Raw genomic sequence first — 17,263 nt, 5'->3', positions numbered from 1 at the left:
GCAGCCTTACCTCAGTGCTAGCTCACAAAAGCATCTGTGTCTCCAGGGAGATTAGACTACTATTAATTCACTCTTCCAGCCATCAAAATGCATGACTGGAATATTTTTTAATAAAAAAAAGTTTAAAAAAAATACATTAGCTCTCTGATGCAGCTAAAATATGTTTGAAGGCAAACATGATCATTATAATTGCAGATTTGTTGACTGACTTAAACAACCTGGTCCAGAAAAGATTTGGAGGGTCTTCTGGAGACTGTTGAGCTATGCAGCTGCAGCAGAAGTGTATCTTCATGGTGATTTAACAATCAGGGGGATAATTTCAGTGACAAGGCACTTTACATGAGCTGTATGAAGTAGCGGATGCACAGAGTGGCCCAAAAGAAGCCACAATCCCCAAAACTGGGGGCAAAATTAAAGAACGACAACTGGGGCAAATCCTTTTAAATAGAAACAGAATGAGATGAGTGATTTGATTTCTTTTTTTTTTTTTAAGATTTATTTATTTGACAGAGAGAGACGCAGCAAGAGCAGGAACACAAGCAGGGGGAGTGGCAGAGGAAGAAGTAGGCTTCCCGCAGAGCAGGGAGCCCAATGCGGGACTCGATCCCAGGATCCTGGGATCACGACCCGAGCCGAAGGCAGACACCCAACGACTGAGCAACCCAGGCGCCCGATGAGTGATTTGATTTCAAACACTAGTGAAGCCATCTGTGTTCTAACTGGTAAATCTCATGGGCCTTTTTGGTTCTTGTTTGGTCTAACCTCTTAGCAGTACTGGGCACAGTTTAGCACCATGACCTTTGAGAAGGGATCCCCACTCCTTTAGCATCCGAAATACCAGGGTCTCCTGGGTCACCTCACTCCTCTGGGCTAGTTCACAGGCTACTCTTCTGCTTGCCCCTGCAATGGAAGCCCTGTTACTAGTCTACAAGCCAGTATTTACATTCTTCTCAATTTAAAAACCTGTCAGAAACCAACTCTGTTTATTCCCTGAGCTCTCAGGGGTAAAAGAGCTTATGCGCCAGCTCTACCTTTAGAAGGACCAATAAAACAAACTGCTAACATAAACCACTTCTGAGTGGTGCCCCCACAGATCTGCTTGCTCAGACATCTTTGGCCACCATGGTGTAGAAGCTTAAAGCTGAAAGGGGGAGGTAATGTGGAGTACTTGGGTTCAAATCCTGACTCTGCCACCTACTAACTCCATAACTGGGGAACATCTCAGCTTCACAACTGGCCTGACATTATTTTTGAGAATTCACTAAAAATGTCCAGGTGGCACACACAGTACAATTTCAATACATGTCATTATTACATAGTCCCAACTTCGCTGAAGAATACACTGAGTCAGTGTCCGGAGCCTGCTTCCTCAGGCAGGGGCCCTGGCACTCTCCCCACCACATGGGGCTTTTCCCAACGTGCTTTGGTTTGCTTCCTCTTTACAAGGATTTCCATAGAAAGGACTGGGGAGAGGGGCTCAGGAAGAAAGCCTTCATCTGATCAAAGTTGCTAGAATTTGCAGGTCGCCTGGGCTGTTCAGTTGGTTAAGCATCCGACTCTTGCAACTCAGGTCTTGATCTCAGGGTCGTGAGTTCAAGCCCTGTGTTGGGCATGGAAGCCTACTTAAAAAAAATTGCTAGAATTTTCATCACTTCTTGCTCTGACATCATCTTTCCATTTCTCACCAGCTGTGCCTCTTTCCTCTCCTCCTTCATCTTCATGTATTCTTTTCATTGTTTCATCACCCAAAAGGTGGCCTGAAATGGAGGCAGTCAAGTTACACAGTTGACTTGCCTGCATTTTGTCAAGAGTATCCCAGACACTATATTCCATCGCTATAAAATTAGACATGGCTTCAGACTGCCTTTGGAGGGCGCCTGGGCGGCTCAGTCCATTAAGCATCTGCCCTCAGCTCAGGTCATGATCCAGGAGTCCAGGGATGAAGCCCCACATCGGGCTCCCTGCTCAGCAAGGAGTCTGCTTCTGCCTCTGCCCTTCCCCCTGCTCATGTCCTCTCTCTCTCTCAAATAAATAAATAAAATCTATTTTTTAAAAAAGACTATCTTAGAAAAAGATACCAGGAAGGGAAGAATGAAGGGGGTGAATCGGAGGGGGAGACGAACCATGAGACGATGGACTCTGAGAAACAAACTGAGGGTTCTAGAGGGGAGGGGGGTGGGAGGATGGGTTAGCCTGGTGATGGGTATTAAAGAGGGCACGTTCTGCGTGGAGCACTGGGTGTTGTACGCAAACAATGAATCATGGAACACTACATCAAAAACTAATGATGTAATGCATGCTGATTAACATAATAATTTTTAAAAAGATTTAAAAAAATAAGTAAAAAAAGGCCATCTTTGGAAATAAGGAGAATTACCATAGGCATGACTCTAAACTAAATCTTTGAGCCACTTTTACACGTCGGGTGATATTTTACCACTTTCAGTTTTTACAATAACCCTAAGAGATAATTAAGAAACTATTATTACTCCCAATTCATATCTGAGGAAATGGAATTAAGGCCATTACAGGACTTACTCAGGTCACACCAGTACGAGTTAGGCTTTTTCCTCTGCATGCTGCCTGTTCAGAACCTTTTTGATTCACCTTTACCATTCTCTGCCCTTCTGAAGGAATGCTTTCTAAACAATGGCCAAGCACTTGCAATGTACCCAGCACCTTTACAAATATTTTTCCACTTCATCCTCACAGTGAACGAACTTGGAGCTAAATAGCTTTAAGATTCTTTTCTCAGGAACTTATCATGGGTCACATAAGTAGTGAAGTGGGGGGGCATGGCTTTGCTCCCAGTTTTCTTGTTTTGGTTTTTTTTTTTTTTTAACCTAATTATCTGGTACTTCCAACCAGACCATAGCTCTCACCTCCAAACCAAGTAAACTTGCCATTCAGTACAAAGTGCTACAAACAGGAAAAATTGGCCACAGCCATATAATAACACCTCATTTTGTCTAGAGCCTGGCAGCTTATATATCCCTTTCACATTGGTTTCCTCTTTTCATCCTCAAAAAAACTAAGAGATAATTACATTATCATAAACTTGTAATGAAACTGAAGCTCAGGCCAAGAGACCTGTTCATTAGGTTAATAAGTGTTTGCTTGATTATTAATAAAATGTGTGTTAGATGGACTCAAATTTACGTCTCTTCCTACAGCATCACCATGGTCAGAGCAATCAGTGGGAAAACCAAATATTCAACAGAAAATGAAAGTGTCACATGTGTACAATTATTTTTAAAAATCCAAGAGCTATAGCAAATTTGTAATAATCATATCACCATTTACAATAGGGAGTGCTTCTCCTATCATAACTCTCAAACCTTTCCCTCCATCCAGCATGCCTCCTCATCGTCCCTTGCCATGCCCCTCTCTGGAAGGTGCCCAAAAGGGATCACAGTGTGAAAGCTTGTGCACTCCCCAGGCCTGGGAGGGTGCCACTAGCTCACCAGCAGCACTGGCCACAGCAGCAATCACAGCAACAGCAGTGATAGGAATAGTACCACCAGCAGTAGTAAGAGTAGCCATAGTAGAAGCAGTAGTCATGGGTTTTATCGAGTCCTCACCTAACACTGTGCTAGGTGCTTGGAATATAAAAATTGAATTAAAAACCAGACCTGTCTTCAGAAAACAAGCTCAAGAGGTGGGCAACCAACAAGCAAGTCACTACTTATGAAGGCAGGAGGATGTGACCAGCACCACTGCAGATGTGCACAGACAGCTGTGGTTGCTCAGAAAGAAGAGGGCATGAAGTCACACTCGGGGCTCCAGGAAGGATTTCCTGCTCTGAGTTTTGCAGTCTGGGAGGAACAGGCAGGAAGGAAGAAGGAGGAAGCAAGTCATCTGAGGCAGGGAAGCTGTTACAGAAGTATGAGACAGCAAGACACATTCCTTCATCAGAGTACACAACACAAATACTAAGAAACTGTTGACAGTTGAATACTGGATTTTACCTCCATCCAACCCGCCAGTGATCCTGGAGAGAAGACATACACCAGCTCTTAGCATTTTTAGTCAGTTTGGTCCCCAACCCCTTTCTCATGCTTTGCACTGATGCTACTCATTATTTGCTTCTGTTTTGCAGCAGACAATAAAATCACAGGGTCAAAAAAAGCAAAAGTAAATCCATTTTTTTTAAAGATTTTTATTTATTTGACACAGAGAGAGACAGCGAGAGAGGGAACACAAGCAGGAGGAGTGGGAGAGGGAGAAGCAGGCTTCCCGCCAAGCAGGGAGCCCGATGTGGGGCTCGATCCCAGGACCCTGGGATCATGACCTGAACCGAAGGCAGACGCTTAACCAACTGAGCCATACCCAGGCGCCCCAGTAAATCCATTTTTATGTTCAGGTTTAAATTTGCAGATTATTAAGTTTCGGATGAGTGTAAGTTGAGTAGCGGAGCCAAAATTTAAATACTTTTTATTATTCGAATTCAAGCTTCAGCAGAGCTCATATCAAATGATGCCATAGTTGCATCAAGAAAGTAAATATGAAGCCTGGGAGCCACTTGCTAAAAACTCACTCAGGTTCTCACCCCCTTCTAATGAAAGCCCTGTGTATCAACTAAGCCAAAAGAACCACCTTCACTGACTGTGTCCACCGGCAAGGAAGACTAAGATACTGGGGAAACTAAACAGGCAAATAAGGGTGAAAACCCACTCACTCAGTTAATAATGCCCAGTATCAAAATGAACCTTGCTGAGACTCTCTCAGATGCCATGTTCAATGCTTTAGTCACCAGAGATGAAGAAGGCTGGGAAGCTGTCAGTCCAATGGCTCTCCCTACTGGGCCCCTTCCGAGGAATGACTAAATTTGAGAAAGTAGGGGTGAAAGGAAGCTCTACTGCTGTTTCATGTTTGGCCAAAAGCTGCTATTCCACTTCAGCTTCATACCTAGCTACTGGAAGGCTGAATAGTCAAGTAGCCAAACATCCAATTCAATGCCACTTCTGCATCCCTGAATGTGCATGTGACAACTGTTTGTGTAAAAACTTATAGCACCATCATATCTAAACAGGGTATTGATGTGAACAACACACACAGGGAGTGTTGTCGGAGTTTACAGTTTATAACTAAATATGCAACTTAAAAATCTGGTAAGCAAAATGTACAGCACAAAGAATAGAATCAATGGAATGGTAACAGCATTGTATGGTGACACAGGATAGCTACACTTGTGATGGGCACAGCATAACATCTAGAGTTGTTGCATCACTATGTTGTATACCTGAAAGTAATCTAATGTGACACTGTATGTCAACTATACTCAAATAAAAAAGTAAAAACAAAATAAAATTCTGATGAGCAATTTAGAAGTAACCAGAGTGAAAATCTCTTTATCTGTTTTATATATTGAAATTCTATCAGTCAGAGGAAGTTTAAATGTATCTTTGTAAGAAGAAAATGCTGATAATAAATTTATTGTGAAATTTCTTAATTTTATGTACTTTTGAATTAGGAAGCATTATTGACTACATAGGAGAACAAATTGTCAGTGAAAGCATATGTTGAGAGAAGAGTGTGTTTGGAAGATAACTTTAGGAAAAATACCATAGCATTTTTCTGCCAACAAATATTGATGAAGTTTTAAATAATAATGTAAGGCAGAATAACAGGGTTGAGATTACATGATAATTCAAATCTTTGTAGAATTAGTTAGTTGATGTGCTAGCATTCAAAATATTAACAAGCTAAACTTTAGGAGCTATATGTAATTTTCAGTTACTTAATTCCATTTAGACAATGAATTGTTCAAGAAAAAGAGTCCTAGTTGTAAACTTCGTATCTTACCATGAGGAATTAAATGCCAAATTTGCCCCTAAAAAATTCCACGAGAAAGAAAAACTCCCAAAACTGACATCATGAGAAATCATCATGACCCAGTCATAATACAGAATTCTTTACATCCCCCTTACCTGCTTTATTCTTCTCTACAGCACTTAACACTATTTATATGCTGTATGTTTAAAGTTTTGCTTATTGTCTGTCTCCCCAAGTCCCAGAATGTAAACTCTGTCAGGAGAGAGACTTTTGTCTTCGAGTCACTATTGTATCCCCATCTCCAGAAACAATGGCTGATACACTGAACAGGTGCTTAATAAATGTTGACTGAATGAATAAATAACAAGTGGGAAGAAAAGAAGAAAATATTAGAAAAACAAGAGAATCTCAAGGTGCATTTTGTTCTCACTAACCAAAACTCAAGTGAAGTCAATTCCTTATGGTTTTAGTCTATGGAAACCAAAAAACAAAAGCTTGTCAAAATAACTGCTGTAGATTGGTAAACATTGCTCAGTAATAACAGATCAAAGATTTCTGAGATTTGCTGAGTGGTGAATCCCAAGTTCCTTATCCTGTGCACTAAAGGTTAGTCTGATTGCAGTTAGTGTCCCTTTAGGATCACTGACCCGCAGCACAGGAACCAGAGGAGTGGCCCACCAGTTGATGGTGCTGATAAAGTCTGTTTCCTTCATTGTAGCGTCAAACTTTCAAAATTTGACTTTTAAAATATTTGATAAGGTTTCAGGTTTAATCTTGTCTTCAAAAAGTTCTTTCTATTCTAGTGATATCTGACTTCAGTCAATTATTGATTTTAACGCCTGGCTTTTGGCCAAAAATGTATCTAATGCATTTCCTCCAGATAGCTAAATCAATAGTCCTTATTGTAAACTCTCCTGGAGTTCCTAAAATTCCTTTTAGACTATTATATGTTAACTCTTTGAGTTAGTGTCTCAGAGCCTCAGATTCATGGTTGAAAATGTGCCCAAGGTCCACATCAGAGGATGGCTTTGAAAGTGAGATTCTATATATATATGTATGTACATGTATATATATATAGAGAGAGAGAGAGAAAGCTCGCACCCCCAAGGGCACTTAGCACATATCATGGTTTCAATAAGTATTCATTTCACTCTCCCTCATAGTTAGGAACCATAATACTCAGCTTGCCTCACACAATCCTAGGTTATAATTATTAATAGCCACCTCCCTTCCATTCCTAAACATGTCCCTATTTGGATGATAAACTATATGTTCACTCTATTAAGACTAGAAGCTAAACAGTTAGCATCAAATAAAAGAGGGCTTTTCTTTAAGTGAAGAATCTGGTGGCCTACAGAGAAATCAGAGATATTTCTTATTCTAAGTAAGTAAATGGCAGATTTCACCAAGATTATGGGAGGTAGGATTTGAGCCAACATCCTTATTTTTTCCTCCTAACTTAAAGGAATCTTTGTCTTAAATGGTCAGTTTTGAAGCAAGCTTAAAAGTCAGGAGTCACTATGACTGAGCGTCCAGGATATAGAACAAGAACTTGTAGCAGTTGCTTCAAACAAGCAGCAGAGCCCTACCTACGGCAGGAGAGTGAAAGCAAGTGGTGACAGGCCCCTCTCTAGACAAAGGCAATACCTTCTGTTCACAGTATGGACCCCTATAATAGCTTACATCTTTGACCGAAGAGACTCAAAATACACACTCAATACAGGGTAAAGATTTGTATTCATCATATCTTTCTGTAAAATTGTCTTGAATGGTGTGGAGGAGAAATACTTTCATTAGATTATTGCTTAAAATAATGTTTTCTACAGATAAAATAAGAAGTCTCTTCAAAGATTAATCTTCTAGACAATTTGCCAGGATGACAAAAACAGAAAAACAGCTCTTGTATACTACTGAAGATAGCAAATAATCTTTTATTTAGCAGCATTTTATTCTTCACATTTGAAGTGACTGTGTAAGAAAGGAAAAGTGTTCCAAAGAAAGGTAGATTACTGCCATGTGTAATTTGCATTTCTCTAAAACAGGAACAGCAGACTTAAAGGAGGAACTTTTGGAGCATAAATATTTCAAGGATGATCCAGTTTTCCCTAATACATGTTCATTTTGTAATGTACTTAACATCTACACATAATTATTTGAATTAAAACACATAAATTTTTTTCCAGGAAGGATTTCAATGAATGCTTTTCTTCAGTCTTCCTACTTATGCCCTTATCTATATAGCTAGAAAGATTCTAATATTAATCTTTGAGAATCACCTGTTTGCTGTTTTGGTAACAGGAAGTAACTGGGCTCCTTGGGACAGCAGTCATTATTTGATTCACTCAACAAGTATTTACTGAGCACTTTCTATGTGCCCAGTGTTATTCTAGGCACTAGGGACAGATTGGGGAAGGGGGACAGGGAATACCTTGCCCTTTTAAATTCTAATGGAGAAGCTAGACAAACAAGATAAAAAATGTGGTTTGGGGGCAGGTGATGCAGTTTTCAACAGGGGGCTAAGTAAGTCCTCACTGTCAGCAGATAACTGAGTAAAGAACAGAAGGAGGTGAGGATGTTTGGGAGAAGAGCGCTCAGGTAGAGTCAACAGCAAGTGCAAAGGCCTTCAAGCAGGAGTCTACCTGGTATGTTCAAAAACATGGAGGAAACCAGTGAAGCTCTAATACAGCATGGGGCGAGCACGTCAGGGGGAGAAGTTCATGTAGGGTGGTGTACGTGTGGCTTTTACCTGCACCACTAACCGTCTTGTGGCATCATGCACAGATCCTCCAGAATATATCCATCCAAAATCATACAAAGACATTTGGCTTTTACTGAAATTGTAATGGAGGGGGCAGGGTCACCACACCATAGAACTTCATAAATCTTCCAGTGGATGACTGTCTCTCCCCAGACACAATCCTATCCTTCCCTCTCACCCCACCCCAGCCATCCTCTCTCCATCACTTCTCTCTCTTATCCAGAGCAATTTCACCCTTCGGCTCTCAATTTTCACTCTCCTCTAATCACTTACCATTATACTTACGAATGAGAAAACATTATATGTACTATTTTGGGGTTTTTTTTTCCCCTTTTGGAAAATGTAGGGATTTGAAAGACAAAATTTTCCTATTATATATGTTTAATCTTTATAAATAAAATTATTTCTCTCTTAGTCTATTAGCAGGATCATGGCAAAATAGCTAAATGGATATGCACCAAATTTGGACAGTATGTTTTCAGTGGCCTGAAATCTAAAAGGAGGAAGGCAGTGAATTCACTTCGGCAGGTTTGGGTAGAAGCATAGGAAAGGGCAGGTGTGTCCACTCCGGATGGCAGCTGAGCAGTTGTCCAGGAGAACATGGCGTTCTGAAAATAAGATTCAGATCACAGCCACCAGTCCACACATAAACCCCCATACCCCACTGAGTTTTGAACTTGCCCAAATGGCAAATACTCCAAATTACAAATTACACTATTTATAATTGGGTTATTTCTCCAATGTACAGGTTTACCCAGCATGATGGAATGCAGGAGGGATTTCTTTATGTAATCATGGTCAATGGTGCTCCTCAATTGTACTAGAAGCCAGCCATTATGTATTAAATATAAGAATTCTATTCAGAAACATCTTTTCCTATTCTAATGACACCTAAGTCTGAGATTATTTCTGTGAAAGATGAACAGACATTATAGGAAGGCAAAGCAAACGAAAAGGAGGAGACAACTGCATTATGGGTTTTCCAAAACACAGATTTTTCTAAACTCAGGAACTGAATCAACAAACATTAAGATAACCAGGGGAGCGGTAAATTCTAGATGGTGAAGTTCAGGAGTCAAGTTCCCTGAATTCACCTCAGCTCTACTGCCTATTAGATGCAGGACTGGAGCATTTGTCCTGAAATTTTTCCGAACCCTAATTGTCTCTTTTATGATTTAAGGCACACACTTCTGTTATTTCTGTGAGTAACTGTTCCAGTATTTGAACAGACTCAAACTTATTTTCTGAGAAAAATTTTGGCTTTGTGCTATGACCCATTTCCACAGGATGGAAGTTTGTGTAACAACACAACACAGCCAGGGATTCTCAATTTTCTTTACAGAATATTAACTGTACCACCTGCTTCTCTAAAACATACAAGTCTCTCTTTACTCAGCACAACATCAGCATTTCAAGTGGTCAACAACCTTTGACTGTCATCTAGTTCCCATTAAATGTGTGGTTAAAGGAACAGGTATTTGGGAGCAATGACAGGATGTGTTTGTTAACTCATTTGCTACTCGGAGCTAGAGTCTTTATAATGAAGTCAAGTGATGAGCAAGTCAGCTATTCACATTACATAAAACAACTATTTTCAGAGAGCCTGGGTGGCTCAGTTGGTTAAGCGACTGACTTAGGCTCAGGTCATGATCCCAGGGTCCTGGGATAGAGCCCCGCATCGGGCTCCCTGCTCAGCAGGGAGCCTGCTTCTCCCTCTCCCGTTCCCCCTGCTTGTGCTCTCTCTCTCTGTGTCAAATAAATAAATAAAATCTTAAAAAAAAATAAAGCAACTATTTTCAAATATCCACCCTATAAACTTTCATAGACGGGGACAGATATTTTCCAGGTCAAACATGTCAACTTAGCTTACCACCAACATATTGTGAAAACAATCAGGCAGTCATTTTCATCGCATCCACCCATTATCCCTCACCTTGTTGCTATGTTCACTACACTTGTACTTAGTTTTGAATTGTTTTGTGAATATCATTGACCCCCATCATGACAGAAAAGTACAGAGGTATTGAGAGAGCTGATGGCAACAGTTCAGAAGAAGCGTAGGCTTGGAAATGGAAACAAGAGTAGAGATGATTTTTTAAAACAAAGCATTGAGAAAATAAAGGATATTACAAATATAGATGAAATGAGTCATTTGACAAAGAGCGAATAAAGAAACAATTGGCAAAAGAGAAAGAAAATAATAGATGAAATGGAAATTTTTTTTTAGTTTGTGGATAAAGGATAAGCAGAGGCTGAAAATTAGAGACCAGATAAACATACTATGATGTATTCAGGGCTCAGGGGTTAACAAGACTGCATACACCTGGAGAAGTCAGAAATGATTGCGTTTATTGCTAAAGAAAAAGCACAGATGCCGAATGTCTATTAACCCAATGACAGTTTAGGATAATTCTGAAAAAAATTGAAAGCAATGTTTCAACTATTGCTGATGAAAATGTGCAGCGAGCCAGGGATGCCTGCCTATGTTCACTCTGAACCTGCCCATTACAGGGTACAGGGGCAAGTGTTGAGGGATGACCTGCTAAGGAATCCTTCACATGAGATCATGAAGGAAATGGTTTAGTTGCCTCAAAATCCTTCAATGAATAGAATATCTAACCATTTGGAGAAAATGTACCAAATTGGCTATAAAACAAAAGGTAGAAGGACAAACCCACACTCCATTGGGTAGAAATGTATTGGGGAACAAAAGGTTAAAAATTGGTCATTTTGGCCTTAAAAAACTCTTTTGGAACTGTAACCTATGTAAAAATTGAGAAGTCTGGGGTTCCTGGGTGGCTCAGTGGTTAAGCGTCTGCCTTTGGCTCAGGTCATGATCCCAAGGGTCCTGGGATCCAGCCCCGCATTGGGCTCCCTGCTCCACAGGAAGCCTGCTTCTCCCTCTCCCACTCCCTTTGCTTTTGTTCCCTCTCTTGCTGTGTCTCTCTCTGTCAAATAAATAAATAAAATCTTCTAAAAAAATTTGAGAAGTCTCTGAATTAATTAATCAACCTGTCTAAATGCCTTCACCAAGCCATACAAAGTTACGCTTTTTTTGAGGGTCAGTATAAGAAAGCTACATCAAGAATAGCATTTAATTTTCCATAAAACTGAGGTTGAAGATAATGTCTATTATGTTTCTGTGGTCTTGTTTATCTACATAACTTCTTCCTTGACTTTAGTGTCAGGAAGATTTCTTTCTAATTACATAAAAATGTATGCTTTCACTTATCAAACAATGAGAGTTATTTTGACCCTTTAAGTGGTCCTTTGGTCTTAGTCATCAGAAAATTCAGAAGTAAATACAGTATAGTTATAAAACAATCTCAGCCTCACCTCCATGGACTGCCAACACTCTCCTCTTTATTAGTGGTTGCTTTTAAAATGTTAATGTACCATTTTTTAAATTTTAGAAATTTGTAACTTTAAACTGTTAATTTTTGAAATTTTCGAAAATAAAGTTAGAAAAATAGGCAAAAATAATTTATCACAGATAATCCCTCCTGACAAAGATAACCACTGTTAATGGACTGTTTTGTGTGCATTTTTCCTATGAATTAATTCAACTATTCCCTTAGTAAATACTCAACAAATATTTTTGAGTACCTAGTATGTGTCAGATACAATTCCAGAGACCCAAGATACTAAACAAGATATAGCACTAAACAAGATGAGATCAGTGCTTGCCCTCTTGAAATGGGAATTTAATCTGCTTACAGTTTACTGATGCTACAAACCAACTCTGTGGTAAACATTCTCATGCTTAGATTTGTGAACACACCCACAATTATTTTCCTGGGATAAATTTTTAAAAGTATTTGCTGAGTTAAATGGTATATACTAATAGAGTCCCCTTGCCTCAAAGAAGATGTTATATCATCTTTTAAAAATTTTTTACTTTTAGCAAAGCAAAATATGTACAGAGTTTAAAGTACCCCAAGGCAACAAAAATAAGATTCTTTCATATTCCCCACCCCCACGTCTAGACCAAAAAGGCAACAGTTTTCATATTTTGATTATCATTCAAATACTGCTGTTTTTATTTTCCAAATTTTTGTACTATTGACTTACTACTATGGAAGATGAAGATAGCACTTTCTAATCCTAACCCAAACAGACATACACAGACTTTCTTCACCCCACATTCCCTACATAATTACATACAAATGTCTAGTTAAGGGGTGCCTGGGTGGATTAGTTGGTTAAGCTTCTGCCTTCGGCTTCGGTCATGATCCTGGAGTCCTGGGATCAAGCACCACACTGGGCTCCCCACTCAGCAGGGAGTCTGCTTCTTCCTCTGCCTCTCCCCCTGCTCATGCTCGCTCTCTCTCTCTCTCTCTCTCTCAAATAAGTAAAATCTTTAAAAACTGTTTAGTTAAAGAAATATTACTATAGTATTATAAGTCTCCAAGTATAATTTAAGAGCTGAGTCATGCAGTATATACTATCACTCTGTTTTCTTTCTTGTAGGCTTTTTAAAATCTGCTCTTCCTGGAGTTAGTTATTGCCTAACTTTTTTCATTTGCTTCATGTATTATGTACCTTTCAATAATTCCTCTTCTCATTCTTCAAAGAACTATAACATTTTCTCAATGTGGTCAAATACATCAGGAAATCAATCTGCTCAATTTTTTTGGAAACATCTCTTCTGGAGCCTCTGCTCTGCTCTAATTTGGGCTGTTTCCTCTACAACTTTGATAAACCACCTGTCATCTTGGGAACTGCTTTCCCTCTTTTCTGTCTTGTATTACCCAGTCTCCTCTATCCATTTTTTCCCTTTGTTGTTACTTCCTCATTGTGGTGTAACATATACTCTATTTCCTTCTTGAGAAAGTGTGAAAGCAAAATACATTTTGTAAGGCTTTGAATACTGAAAACACTTCTTAGTTTGGCTGGGTACAAAACCTTAATTTAGATTTTTTTTTTCAGATTTGAAGGTTGTTACCCATTATTTCCTAGCTTCCAGTGTTTTAGCTGAGAAATCTAGCATCACTGACATCTAATCACTTTATTATAATCATGTTTCATCTTTGAAAGTTCTTAAGATCTTAAACAAGGGATTCTGAAATTTCACAATGATATGCATTAGGTAGGTCTTTTTGCATTCATTTTGCTGGACACTTGGTGGTCCCTTGCAACCAGGAAATAGGTCCTTCTGATAGAACCAGCCTTCTAGTATTTCCTTAATAACTTCTACTCTCCCTTTCTTTTATTTCTCTTACTGGAATTCCTATTATCCAGACTTCTCATCTTTTTTTTTTTTATATTTTTCACTTCTTTATTTTTCTTTTCTACTTTTGGGGAAATGATTTCCTCAACATTATCTTACAAATCTATCTGACTTTTAATTTCCACTACCACATTTTTAATATCAAAAAGTTCTTTTTTATCTTCAAAAAGTTTTATTTCATAGCTTTTTACTCTTTGTGAATACAGTGTATTTTGTGTGTGTGTGAGAGTCCCAGTTAGAACATTTTTTATTTGTTCTCTTGCTTCCTGCATTGTCTGTTTGGTGTATGTTTTTTCTCTTGGTTCATTTTGCTGTTTTTCATGTTAGAGGCTTTCTAGAAATATTCACAGATCCACAGCTGCCTGATTACCTTTAAGAATGAGGTACTAAACAACTGAATGAAAGTTCTTTATACTTGGGTAGTGATGATTACCAACTGCTAGGCCTCATCACAGTGTGATCCAGCAGGGACCCAGACATTTCACAAGGGGATCCCCAAATGTCAGTATCCACAGCTTTTTCTCTTACAGTAGTCAGTTTCCCCAGAGAAGAACTTCCCAATTTCTTGATAAGATATAAGCCTAACTGATAATATTCTGGGAGCTTAGTGAAAAGGTGGGGCTGAGGTCTCACTCTTCATAACACAACCTTTCTCTTAATTCCCCTATTTTCATCTGATGTCCCACATCCACAGTCTCTGTTTCATCCCCAGTCTTCTAACAGATGTGCAAGGGCAACTTCTTGCGTTTGTGGGTAAAGGGAGATCTGGAATACTTCCAACCAATCCTCCCGTTTTTAGTGTCATCAGCACTCACCTCTAATTGCTGAGTCTTTCAGGAATTCTGGAACATGAACTGGCTCCCTTCTTGCTGACTTCCCAGCTGCAAGCACACAAGTTTTAGATTTCTGTACTCTCCTGGTCAGATATCACTGAGCCATCTGCTTTTCATCTCCTAAAATTTTGTTGATGTCTTTTCTCTGCTATTGTCTCCTCTTCTATTCTCTTCATTTTTACAAGTTTATTCCTATTTATATTCCTCTAATTTTATTAGTCTTTCAAGAGGGGTCAGGAAATCAGGGGCCAGGCAGTATTATCCTTTTCAAGTTTAACTTTAACTGTGATTTTTCAATATTTTCTGATTTTAAAACATATGTGTGCTACCAGGAATAATTTTGATGGTGGCTGCTTTTAAGAAATGGAAATGGGGTTTTAGGGTTATGTGGAGAGTTCTAATTTTCATCTTATGTGTTTCTATGCCTTTTTAGTGTTGTGAACTTATATTACCTTATCATTTTAAATCTGATTTTTAAGAGCTATTGAAAATAAAAAGTAACATGACTGGTATAGAAAATCTGGAAAATATTAAAAAGGGTAAAGAAGAAATTAAAAGTTAAAAAATAATACAACCACATGGAGAAAATACGATTAATTTGATTTTTCTCTCTGATCTTGATGTTATAATCTCAGGATTTCTTCAAAATTTATATAGATTAACCAACCAATTATCTCTGATCTCCAGCATCTTCAAGTCTCCTTTTTCTCTGAGGTATAATTGACATATGATATTATATTAGTTTCAGTTGTACAACATAGGGATTCAACATTCATATACATTGTAAAATGATCAAGAGAGTAATTCTAGTTACCATCTGTGACCATACAGAATACAATAATTATTGACTATATTCCCCATATTGTACATTATATCCCTGTGGCTTGTTTATTTTATATCTAAACATTTGTACTTCTTAATTCCCTTCACCCATTTTGCATCCCCACCTCGAACCACCCTACACTCTGGCAACCACCAATCTGTTCTCTGCATCTACAAGTCGGGTTTTGTTTTGTTTTGTTTCTTTATTTCTATCTCTTAGTGAAATCATGCAGTATTTGCTTTTCTCTAATTTCACTTAGCATATACCCTCTAGGTCCAACCATGTTGTCACAAATGGCAAGATTTCATCCTATTTTATGGCTGAGTTGTATTCCATTGTAAATATATACCACATCTTCTTTATCCACTCATCCATCAGTGGACACTTAGGTTATTTCCATATCTTGGCTATTGTGAATAATGCTGCAATTAACAAAGGAGTTCATTTTGAATTAGTATTTTCATTTCTTCTGAAAGATACTCAGTAGTAAAATGGCTAGATCATATTATAGTTCTATTTTTAATTTTTTGAGGAACCTCCAGACTGTTTTCCATAGTGGCTACTCCAATTTACATTCCCACTAACAGTGCATGAAGGTTCCCTTTTCTCTACATCCTCACCAACACTTCTTATTTCCTGTCTTCTTGACAACAACCATTCTAACAAGTGTCAAGTGACAGCCCATTATAGTTTGATTTGCACTTCCCTGATGATTAGTGATGTTGAGCATCTTTTCATGTGCCTGTTGGCCATCTGTATATATTCTTTGGAAAAATGTCTATTCAGGTCCTCTGCCTTTTTTTTTTTTGGTTTTTTGTTTTGTTTTGTTTTTCTTTTTCTTTTTACTCAGTTGTATGCATTCTTCATATATTTCGAATATCAACCACATGTAGTATATGTGATCTGCAAATATCTTAATATCTTCTTCCATTCGGTAGGCTGCCTTTTCATTTTGTTGATGGTTTCCTTCACTGTGCAGAAGCTTTTCAGTTTGATGTAGTCCCATTTGCTGATTTTTGCTCTTGGTTGCCTTGCCTTTGAAGTCAGACCCAAAATGCACTCTTAAGACTGATGTCAAGGAGCTTACTACCTGTGTTTTTTATTTTTAAAGTTTGGGGTTTTTTTTTTTAAGATTTTATTTTATTTATTTAATTGACAGAAAAAGACAGCGAGAGAGGGAACACAAGCAGGGGGAGTGGGAGAGGAAGAAGTAGGCTTCCTGCCGAGCAGGGAGCCCAATGAGGGGCTCGATCCCAGGACCCTGGGATCATGACCTGAGCCGAAGGCAGTCACTTAACCAACTGAGCCACCCAGGCGCCCCACTACCTATGTTTTTTTTCTAGGAATTTTATGGTTTCAGGTCTTACATTCAAATTTTTAATCCATTTTGAGTTAATTTTGTGTATGGTGCAAGATAGTAGTCTAGTTTCATTCTTTTGCATGTAGCTGTCCAGTTTTCCCAGCACCATTTATTGGAGAAACTGTCCTTTCCCCATTCTATATTCTTGCCTCCTTTGTCTTAAAGTTAGTTGAACAAAAATGTGTGGTTTATCTGAGTTCTCTATTCTGTTCCATTGATTTATGTGTCTGTTTTTATGCCAATACCACACTGTTTTGATTACTAGAGCTTTGTAATATAGTTTGAAATCAGGGAGCATGGTACCCTTGGCTTTGTTCTTCTTTCTCAAGATTGTTTTTTTGTATAGCAGCAATGTCCACAATAGCCAACTGTGGAAAGAGCCAAGATGTCCATCGACAGATGAATGGATAGAGAAGATGTGGTATATATACACAATGGAATATTATGCAGCCATCAAAAGGCATGAGATCTTGCCATTTGCAAC

At 38.7% G+C, this 17,263-nt stretch overlaps 1 protein-coding gene across 2 annotated transcripts in view; it reads right to left on the bottom strand.

The window, feature by feature from the left end:
- Positions 1 to 17,263, bottom strand: part of ST8SIA1 (ST8 alpha-N-acetyl-neuraminide alpha-2,8-sialyltransferase 1) — a 158,332-nt gene that overhangs the window by 105,176 nt on the left and 35,893 nt on the right. The gene's annotated exons all lie outside the window — the stretch shown is intronic.

Source organism: Callorhinus ursinus, unplaced genomic scaffold (genome assembly GCF_003265705.2).
Source record: "Callorhinus ursinus isolate GAN/ISIS: 27379988/994484 unplaced genomic scaffold, GSC_fseal_2.0 scaffold27, whole genome shotgun sequence".
Classification (NCBI taxonomy): Eukaryota; Metazoa; Chordata; class Mammalia; order Carnivora; family Otariidae; genus Callorhinus; species Callorhinus ursinus.
Note: the sequence above shows the minus strand (reverse complement) of the source record. Positions and strands in the feature narration are given on the sequence as shown.